Here is an 11,554-nt window from a genome sequence, read left to right as displayed (position 1 = left end):
GACCACATGAACCACAGCCTCCTTTAACCTGAGACCAGAACTAGATGGTGCCTGGCTACCACTACTTACCACTCTGATAGGGATCAGAAGAGAAGGTTTTGGACAGAGTGGGAGAAAAATGTAGAACACAATTCAAATTCATAAAAAAGACCAGACTTACTGGTCTGATAGAGACTGGTGGAACCCCCGAGACTATGGCCCTTAGACACCCTTCAAATCTGGAATGAACACACTCCTGGTGAGCACATTTCAGCCAGACAATAGACAGGCCTATAAAGTAAACAATAAATAATACCTGTAAGGAATGTGCTCCTCAACGAGACCAAAAGGGCAGCGTTTGCCCAAAAACAAAGTTCAGAAGGCAGGAAGGAGGAGGAAAGATGGCTGAATGGAAACAGGGAACCCAGGGAGGAAGTGAGTAGTGTGCTTTCACACTGAGGGGATTGCAACTAATGTCACAAAACAAAATGTGCAAAAATTGTTGAATGGGTAACTAATTTGCTCCGTAAACTTTAACCCAAACCACAATAAAATGTTCAAAAATGATTATAAGGCAAGCTAAAAGGCTAGAGAAAACAGTCTGAAGTGACAAAGCAAGCGTCAGAACTAGACTCCAATGTGACGCAAATGTTGGGACACAGACAGGAAATTTAAAATAACTATGATCAATACGTTAAGGGTACAATGGAAAAAGTAGACAACTTGCAAGAACAGACAGGTAAGGTAAGCAGAGAGATGAAAATTCTAAGAATCAAAAGAAAATTCTAGAAATCAAAAACACTGTAACTGAAACAAAGAATGCCTTTGATGGGCCCATCAGCGACTGGACACGGCCAAAGAATGAATCAATGAGTTTGAAGATAGGTGAATAGGAACTTCCCAAACTGTGTAGACAACTTGCAAGAACAGACAGGTAAGGTAAGCAGAGAGATGAAAATTCTAAGAATCAAAAGAAAATTCTAGAAATCAAAAACACTGTAACTGAAACAAAGAATGCCTTTGATGGGCCCATCAGCGACTGGACACGGCCAAAGAATGAATCAATGAGTTTGAAGATAGGTGAATAGGAACTTCCCAAACTGAAATGCACAGAAAAAAAAAAGAGTTAAAAAAAATAAAAATATCCAAGAACTGTGGGACAATTTTAAAAGGTGTAATTGGAATATCAGAAAGAGAAGAAAGAACAGAGCAGAAGAAATAGTTGAAGTAATAATGGCCAAGAACATTGCAAAATTAAATAAAATATATGACGGAATGTTATGAAAGAATTAGAAAAGATGACTTAGATCTAGTTTTTTTTTACATGAAAGGCTATATTTTTGTATGAAAGGGTATATTATTGACTATAGGTAGTTTATGAAACAGAACGTGAATACATAGATATACATATAGTGAGAAAGATTTCTGAGTGTTTACCGAAATGGTCAGATATGGAGTGATTTTTCCTTTCTTCTTTATGGTTTTCCAGACTCAAGTTTGTTTGATTATTTTAACAAAAACCATACATTATGTAATGGTAGCTGAACAATTTTTCTTCATTGCACATAAAGATGTCACAACCTCCTCTCTTCCCCTCCAAAAGTTATTCAGCATGTACTGTTTTGCTTTACCGCCCTAGGCAGTCCTTGATAATGTTGGATCACTATTACCATAACAATGGCTAATCATGTTGCCTTTGTTAGGTGCCCTTGAGTCGGTTCGACTCATGGCAACGCTATACACAACAGAATGAAATACTGCCGGGTCCTGCACCATCCTCATGATCATTGTTATGCTCGAGCCCACTGTTGCAGCCACTGGGTCAATCCATCTCATTGAGGGTCTTCCTCTTTTTCCCTGACCATCTACTCTACCAAGCATGATGTCCTTCTCCAGGGACTGATCCCTCCTGATAACATGTCCAAAGTATGTGAGACATGGTGTCGCCAACCTTGCTTCTAAGAAGCATTCTGGTTGTACTTCTTCCAAGACAGATTTGTTTCCTTCTTTCGACAGTCCATGGTATATTCAATATTCTTCTCCAGCACCACAATTCAAAGGCGTCAATTCTCCTTCACTCTTCCTCATTCATCATCCAGCTTTCGTGTGTATATGAGGCAATTGAAAACACAACACTGTGGCTTGGGTCAGGCGCACCTTAGTCTTCAAGGTGACATCTTTGCTTTTTAACACTTTAAAGAGGTATTTTGCAGCAGATTTGCCCATTGCAACCTGCCTTTTGATTTTGTGGCTGCTGCTTCCATGTGTGTTGATTGTGGATCCAAGTCAAATGAAATCTTTGACAACTTCAGTCTTTTCTCCGTTGATCATAATGTTGCTTATTGGTCCAGTTGTGAGGATTTTTATTTTCCTTATGTTGAGGTGTAATCCATACTGGAGGCTGTGGTCTTTGCTCTTCTTCAGTAAGTGCTTCAAGTCCTCTTCACTTTCAGCAAGACAGGTTGTGTCATCTGCATAACACAGGTTGTTAATGAGTCTTCCTCCAATCCCGATGCCGCGTTCTTCATATAGTCCAGCTTCTCAGATTATTTGCTCAGCATATAGATTGAATAGGTATGGTGAAATGCTACAATCCTGATGCACACCTTTCCTGACTTTAAACCATGCAGTATACCCCTGTTCTGTTCGAACGACTGCCTCTTGATCTATGTACAGGTTCCTCGTGAGCACAATTAAGTGTTCTGGAATTTCCATTCTCCACAATGTTATCCACAATTTGTTATGATCCACAGAGTCGAATAAAACACAGGTAAACATCTTTCTGGTGTTCTCTGCTTTCAGCCAGGATCCGTCTAACATCAGCAATGATATTCTTGTTCCACGCCCTCTTCTGAATCTGGCTTGAATTCCTGGCAGTTCCCTGTTGATACACTGCTGCAGCTGATTTTGAATGATCTTTAGCAAAATTTTGCTTGCATGTGATATTAATGATACTGTTTGAAATTTTCCACATTTGATTGGATCATCTTTCTTTGGAATAGACATGAATATGGATTTCCTCCAGTCGGCTGGCCAGGTAGCTCTTTTCCAAATTTCTTGGCAAAGATGTTTGTTGAAACATCTCAGTTGGTATTCCATCAATTTCTGGAGCCTTGTTTTTCACCAATGCCTTCAGTGGAGCTTGGACCTCTTCCTTCAGTACCATCGGTTCCAGTTCCTGATGATATGCTACCTCCTAAAATGGTTGAACATCAACCAATTCTTTTTGATGTAACGACTCTGTGTATTCCTTCCATCTTCTTTTGATGCTTCCTGCATCGTTTAATATTTTCCCCATAATGGAAGCCAGCACAACTTGTCTAAGGCAAGGGCTTGGAAACCCCATAGACACATCCAAACTCCCTGAGGGACCAAATTACTGGGCTGAGGGTTTTGGAGACCATGGTCTTGGGGAACATCTAGCTCAATTGGCATAACATAGTTTATAAAGAAAATGTTCTACATTCTACTTTGGTGAGTAGTGTCTGGGGTCTCAAAAGCTTGTGAGTGTCCATCTAAGATGCTCCACTTGTCTCACCCCATCTGGAGCAAGAGCGAATGAAGAAAACCAAAGACACAGGGAAAGATTAGTCCAAAACTAATGGACCACAACTACCACAGCCTCCACCAGACTGAGTCCAGCCCAACTAGATGGTGCCCAGCTACTACCAATGACTGCTCTAGCAGAGATCACAAGAGAAGGTCCTAGACAGAGCTGGAGAAAAATGTAGAACAAAATTCTAACTCACAGAGAAAGACCAGACTTATTGGCCTGACAGAGACTGGACAAACCCCAAAAGTATGGCCCCTGGACACCCTTTTAGCTCAGTACTGAAGTCACCCCTGATTAGACAGACCCATTAAAAAAACTAAACTAATGGGGCACAACAGTCCACGGGCAAGGACTAGAAGGCAGGAGGGGACAGGAAAGCTGGTAATGAGGAACTCAAGTCTGAGAAGGGAGAGTGTTGACATGTCTTGTGGTTGTTAACCAATGTCACAAAACAATATGTGTACTAATCGTTTAATGAGAAGCTAGTTTGTTCTGTAAACCTTCATCTAAACTACAATAAAAAAAAGTATACCTATTTTTAAAATTTAAAAAGAAAATTTATTGTAGAATCCTTCAGTATTGCAACTTGAGGCTTGAGTTTTTCTTCAGCTCTTTCAGCTTGATAAATGCCAAGCGCGTTCTTCCCTTTTGGTTTTCTATCTCCGGCTCTTTGCACATGTCATTATAATACTTTACTTTGTCTTCCTGAGCTGCGCTTTGAAATCTCCTGTTCGGCTCTTTTACTTCATCATTTCTTCCATTTGCTTTAGCTACTCGACGTTCAAGAGCAAGTTTCAGGGTCTTTTCTGACATCCATTTTGGTCTTGTCTTTCTTTGTTGTCTTTTTAATGACCTCTTGCTTTCTTCATGTATGATGGCCTTGATATCATTCCACAACTCATCTGGTTTTCGGTAATTAGTGCTCAAGGTGTCAAATCTATTCTTGAGATGGTTTCTAAATTCAGGTGGGATATACTCACGGTCGTACTTTGGCTAATCTTAAGGCCCAAGAAAATTCTTAGGTCAAGGGAGCCTGCAGCATGTGGTGTTCACAAAGGGAAAGCTGATCACATTTTCTCCCCTCAGTCCAGCCACATTACAGATTGCACACCCCAGGTAGAGGCTGTGTGACATTACTGATATAGATAAGAACTAGCCTCCAATAAGACACAACAGTTGACCGGCCAGATCAAAAGACCACTGCCTACAGCCCCAAAGCAGAATGGACTAGGAGATGGGAGCCCATGCAAAGGGAGACAATTTACATTGAATTTAAAACACTTTCTGTGTTTCCTAATCCCCTTGCCTTCTGTGGGCATTTGGGAGGAAGAGGATGTTTCCAGGATGTTGGTAGCGGATGTGACCAAGTCAATCCTCCTCCATATAAAGATACAAGGTTAACGGTGTCCACCCCAGCCCCTCTTTCTTGGCCCTGTAGCTCCAGTTACTTTTTTCACTGTCCCCTTAGGCACTGCCAGGCAAAAGCACACTGACTCCCACTCTGCAGCAGTAGGAAACATGTATACATAGTAGGAGATATGTATACATGCATGTATACATAGTAGGAGACATGAATACTATGTATACATATAGCTCTGAATGAAAAAAAAGACACATATTTGCATACATTTAAAAACTATGCCCCTAAAACAATACATGTTTTACAAGAATACATACCATAAAAAGGATACATATTAAACACATTAAATAGTTGCTTATGAGGATTGGAAGTCGGAGGAGGCATGAGTGACAAATGGAAACTTAAGAAATTAAGAATGTAATAAAAATAAAACACACTAACTCCTAGCTCTCAACTCCTTGCCTTATTCAGATACCACTAGGATTCCTCAGCTGCCTAGAGCCTTCTGTAGCTATGTGGTCCCCCTACTTCAGCAGTGCAGGATGTCTCCTCCATTTATTTATTCTTCTAGTCATTTTGAATATCCTCTTCCCCATTGTTCCCTCCTCTCTGTCTCTCTTGAAAGCCCCAATACCAGTTTCTTTGCTCATTCACATCATGCATATCCTCTTTCTCTCTCTCTCTTATTCACACCCTTCATTTCTCAGTCTCTGACCCCTCACCCATTACCACCCTCCTGTGGAGAGAAGCTCACCCTGCTGAGACCCTAACAGAATACAAAACAAGTTCAAAAGACTTTCATTTTTTGCTTTCTTTCTCTCACAATCTCTCTGTCTCTCGCTCTCTCTCGTGTCTCTTTATATATCTCTCTCTGTTTTCTCTCTGTCTCTGTCTGTCCCTCTGTCTCTCTCTTTATCTCTCTCTGTGTCTCTGTCTCTCTATATGTATCTCTCTCTGTCTCCCTCTGTCTCTCTGTCTCTCTGTCTATGCCCCCCCACTTCTCTTTCCAGCCCCAGGAGCTCTAGGGCTTGTCTGAAGCCTGTGGCAGTAACCACTCCGATTCCCCTCTTAAGCCTCCTCCCCCTCTGTCCTAATTTCAAAGTCCAGCGTGTCAGTGAACAGTTGGGGCCCATCCTCAGACCTGCTTCATAGGGATCTGCTTCCTAACAGGGAAAGATGACTCTAGCCTGGATACATTTGCCTAGAGCTTTATGCCTGGAGACCTCCTCTCCCAGGATCCCTAAGATGTGTCCTTCCCTGAGCCTGAGCCGTGAGTGGAAACCAGGGGCACATGGGCCAACAGAGGGTGGGTGAGGGGGAAGGACTGAGCTCTGGAGGCTGTTGTCTGGAATTCTGCAATGTTAGACCTGGATGGGGCCTTAGAGATGGGTCATCTAACATAGTAGTTTTCACCTTGTCAGATCAAATGCCCCCTTTTCATAGTCAATATTTTGTAATGCCTTCTTTTGTCCTGAAATGAAATTCATGGGTAATAAAACCTACCTATACACAATTTCAGAATAAAAATAATAATATCTTAGCTGCGATATAAAGAAGAAATAAAAGGGAACAATTCATAACTGAAATGCTAACTTCAATACTCAGGGACAACCACTTTAGAAAACATAAAGCGTTCTCACGAATTTCCAAAATGCCCCCTAGGAGGCGGTACCACCCCCTCAATTACTGACAAAAAAAACTGAGACCCACAGAAGCACAGTAATTCACCCAGAATCATCCAAGACAGGACTAGACCCTGGGCCCTCCTCTTCCTCTCGAGCTTTTCCCTCTCTTCAGTAGGACTAGGAAATACGAGGAAACTTGGTGTGTCCTCCTTACGACTGAGACATTGGTGGCTTCATGTATTATATCCTATGTGCTTGTGATTTTCACATGTGTCTTGTTTCATGAGAACTCAGCCACCTCCTCACCAGTTTACCTCATGCAAACATGAGCTTTAGCATCTGTGTACAGGTTTATGTGCCATAGTGGCCCTTCAAGCCTTCAAACCAAAATACCAAATCCACTGCCGCTGAGTCAATTCCAACTCATAGCCACCCTGTAGAAAAGTGTAGAAGTGCTCCTATAGAGTTTCCAAGGCTGTAAATCTTTTCTTTTTTAAATCTTTCAGTGACTATTCCCAGTGTTACATTTATATGTGTGTATATGTTTCCTCTACATTTTATTTTTAATGTGCTCTAGGTGAAAGTTTATAGCTCAAGTTAATTTCTCATTCAAAAATTTATACATATATTGTTTTGTAACATTAGTTGCAATCCCCACAATGTGACAAGATACTCCTCCTTTCCACCCTGGGTTCCCTGTGTCCACTCAACCAGTTTCTGTCCCTTCCTGCCTTCTCATCCTACTTTTGTACAGGATCTACCCATGTGGTCTGGTATATCTGATTGAACTAAGAAGCACATTCCTCACGTGTATTATTTTTTGTTTTATAGTCCTGTGTAATCTTTGTCTGAAGAGTGGGCTTTGGGAATGGTGTCAGTTCTGGGTTAACAGTGTGTCCCAGGGCCATAGTTTCAGGGGTTCCTCCAAGTCTCTGTCAGACCATTAAGTCTGGTCTTTTTACATGAATTTGAGTTCTGTTCTACATTTTTCTCCTGCTCCGTCCAGGACTCTTTATTGTCCCTGAGTACTGAAGTTAGCGTTTCCCTGTCAGGGCAGCTTTTGGTGGTAGCTGCGCACCATCTGTTTCTTCTGGTCCCAGACTGGTGGAGTCTCTGGTTCATTTCATTCTCTAGTCCTTTGGGCTAGTATTTTCCTTATGTCTTTGGTTTTCTTCATTCTCCTTTGCTCCAAGTGGGATGGGACCAATTGATGTATCTTAGATGGCCACCCACAAGCTTTTAAGACCCCAGATGCCACTCACAAAAGTGGGATGTAGAACATTTTCTTAATAAACTATGTTATGCCAATTGACAAAGATGTCCTGTGAAACTATGGTCCCCAGGCCCCGGCCCCAGCTACTCTGTCCCTCAAAGTATTTGAATGTGTCCAGGAAACTTCTTTATTTTTACTTTGGTCCAGTTGTGCTGACTTTCCCTGTATTGTGTGTTGTCCTTCCCTTCACCAAAGTTGATCCTTGTCTACTGTCTAGTTAGTGATCTCCCTCCCCCTCCCTCCCTACATTTGTAACCATCAAAGAATGTTTTTTTCTGTATTTAAACCTTTTCTTGAGTTCTTATAATAGTGGTCTCATACAATATTTGTCCTTTTGTGATTGATGTATTTCACTCAGCATAATGCCCTCCAGATTCATCCATGTTGTGAGATATTTCACAGATTCATCATTGTTCTTTATTGTTGCATAGTATTCCATTGTGTGAATATACCATAATTTGTTTATCCATTTGTCTGCTGATGGGCATTTAGGTTGTTTCCATCTTTTTGCTATTGTGAATAGCGCTGCGATGAACATGGTTGTGCATATGCCTATTCATGTGACTGCTTTTATTTCCCTCGGGTATATTCCTAGAAGTGGGATTGCTGGATCATTTGGTACTTCTATTTCTAGCTTTTTAAAGAAGCACCATATTGTTTTCCAAAGTGGTTGTACCATTTTACATTCACGCCAGCAAAGCATGAGAGGTCAAATCTCTCCACAACTCTCCAACATTTGTTATTTTGTGTCTTTTGGATTAGTGCCAGTCTTGTTGGGGTGAGATGGTATCTCATTGTAGTTTTGATTTGCATTTCTCTAATGGCTAATGATCGTGAGCGTTTCCTCATGTATTTGTTAGCTGCCTGAATGTCTTCTTTGGTAAAGTGTCTCTTCAAATCCTTTGCCCATTTTTCAACTGGGTTGTTTGTCTTTTTGTTTGTTGAAGTGTAGCAGTATCTTGTAGATTTTAGAGATTAGACCCTTATCAGATATGTCATAGCTAAAAAATTTTTCTCAGTCTGTGGATTCTCTTTTTACTGTTTTGGTGGAGTCTTTTGATGAGCATGAGTGTTTGATTTTTAGAAGCTCCCAGTTACCTAGTTTCTCTTCTGGTGTTTGTGCATTGTTAGTTATGGCTCATATACTATTGACGCAATGCATTAAGGCCTCTAGTGTGGTCCCTATTTTTCCTTCCAAGAACTTTATCGTTTTTGATTTTATATTTAGGTCTTTGATCCATTTTTAGTTAGTATTTGTGTATTATGTGAGGTATAGGTGCTGTTTCATTTTTTACAGATGTATATCCAGTTATGCCAGTGCCATTTGTTAAAGAGACTATCTTTTTCCCCATTTAACAGACTTTGGGCCTTCGTCAAATATCAGCTGCTCACAGGTGGATGGATTTACATCTGGATTCTCAGTTCTGTTCCATTGGTCTGTGTGTGTGTCATTGTACCAGTACCAGGCTGTTTTGACTATCATGGCGGTATAATAGTTTCTAAAATCAGGTAGTGCGAGGCCTCCCACTTTATTCTTCTTCTTCAGTAATGCTTTACTTATCTGGGGCCTCTTCCCCTTCTATATAAAGTTGATGATATGTTTCTCCATCTGGTTAAAAAATACAGTTAGAATTTGGATAAGGATTGCATTGTATTTGTAGATCGTTTTGGGTAGAATTGACATTTTCACAATTTTGAGTCTGCCTATCCATGAGCATGGTATGTATTTCCACTTCTGTAGGTCTCTTTTGATTTCTTCTTTTTTTTTTATTGTGCGTTAAGTGAAAGTTTACATTTCAAGTTAGTTTCTCATACAAAACTTTATATGCATATTGTTATGTGACCCTAGTTGCTATCCCTATAATGTGACAGCACACTCCTCCCTTCCACTCCAGATTTCCTGTGTCCATTCAACCAGCTGCTATCCCTTTCTGCCTTTTTCATCTCTTCTCCAGACAGGAGCTGCCCATTAAGTCTCATGTATCTACTTGAACTAAGAAGCACACTCTTCACAAGTATCATTTTATGTCTTAAACTCCAGTCTAATCTTTGTCTGAAGAGTTGGCTTCGGGAATGGTTTTAGTTCTGGGTTAGCAGAGAGTCTGGGGGCAGTGTCTTCTGGGGTTCCTCCAGTCTCAGTCAAGCCATTAAGTCTGTTTTTTTTTTACTAGAACTTGAGTTCTGCACCCCACTTTTCTCCTGCTCCATCAGAGATGCACTCTTGTGTTCCCTGTCAGGGTGGTAATTGGTGGTAGCCCGGCATCATCTAGTTCTGGTCTCAAGCTGATGGAGTCTCTAGTTTATGTGGTCCTTTTGTCTGTTGGGCTAGTACTTTCCTTGTGACTTTGGTGTTCTTCATTCTCCTTTGCTCCAGGCGGTTGGGACCAATTGATGCATCTTAGATGGCCGCTTCTTAGTTTTTAAGACCCCAGACGCCATTTACCAAAGTAGAATGCAGAACATTTTCTTAAAAACTTTGTTATGCCAGTTGACCTAGATGTCCCCTGAAATCTTGGTCCCCAGACTCGCATCCCTGCTACTCTGTCTCTCGAAGTGTTTGGTTGTGTTCAGGAAACTTCTTAGCTTTTGGTTTAGTCCCATTGTGCTGACTTCCCCTGTATTGTGTGTTGTCCTTCCTTTCACCTAAGATAATTCTTGTCTACTATGTAGTTAATGGATTCCCCTCTCCCTCCCTCCCCACCCTCCTAACCATCAAAGAATGTTTTCTCCTGTGTTTAAACCTTTTCCTGAGTTCTTATAATAGTGGTCTCATACAATATTTGTCCTTTTGCGACTGACTAATTTCACTTAGCATAATGCCTTGCAGATTCATCCATGTTATGAGATGTTTCACAGATTCATCATTGTTCTTTATTGTTGAGTAGTATTCCATTGTGTGAATATACCAGAATTTGTTTATCCATTCATCCGTTGATGAGTACCTAGGTTGTTTCCATTTTTTTTGCTGTTGTGAACAGTGCTGCAACGAACATGGTTGTGCATATGTCTATTCATGTGATGACTCTTATTTCTCTAGGGTATATTCCAAGGAGTGGGATTGCAGGATCATTTGATACTTCTATTTCTAGCTTTTTAAGGAAGTGCCAAATCCATTTCCAAAGCAGTTGTACCATTTTACATTCCCACCAACAGTGTATAAGTGTTCTAGTCTCTCCACAACCTCTCCAACATTTATTATTTTGTGTTTTTTGGATTAATGCTAGCCTTGTTGGGGTGAGACGGTATCTTATTGTAGTTTTGGTTTGCATTTCTCTAATGGCTAATGATCATGAGCATTTCCTCATGTATCTGGTAGCTGCCTGAATGTCTTCTTTGGTGAAATGCCTGTTCATATCCTTTGCCGATTTCTTAATAGAGTTTTTTTGCCGTTTTGTTATTGAGTTTTCCCAGTCTGTAGGCTGTCTTTTCACTCTTTTGGTGAAGTCTTTTGGTGAGCATAAGTGTTAGATTTTTAGGAGTTCCCAGTTATCTACCTTTTCTTCTGGTGTTAGCGCAGTTATTTATGTTTTGTATTCTGTTTATGCCATGAATTAGGGCTCCTAGCATTGTCCCTATTTTTTCTTCCATGGTCTTTATCATTTTCAATTTTATATTTAGGTCTTTGATCCGTTTTGAGTTAGTTTTTGTGCATGGTGTGAGGTATGGGTCTTGTTTCATTTTTCTGCAGATGGATATCCAGTTATGCCAGCACCATTTGTTAAAGAGACTGTCTTTTCCCCAATTAATGGACTTATGGTCCTTTG

The sequence above is a fragment of the Trichechus manatus genome, unplaced genomic scaffold (genome assembly GCF_000243295.1).
Source record: "Trichechus manatus latirostris isolate Lorelei unplaced genomic scaffold, TriManLat1.0 scaffold00135, whole genome shotgun sequence".
Lineage (NCBI taxonomy): Eukaryota > Metazoa > Chordata > Mammalia > Sirenia > Trichechidae > Trichechus > Trichechus manatus.
Note: the sequence above shows the minus strand (reverse complement) of the source record.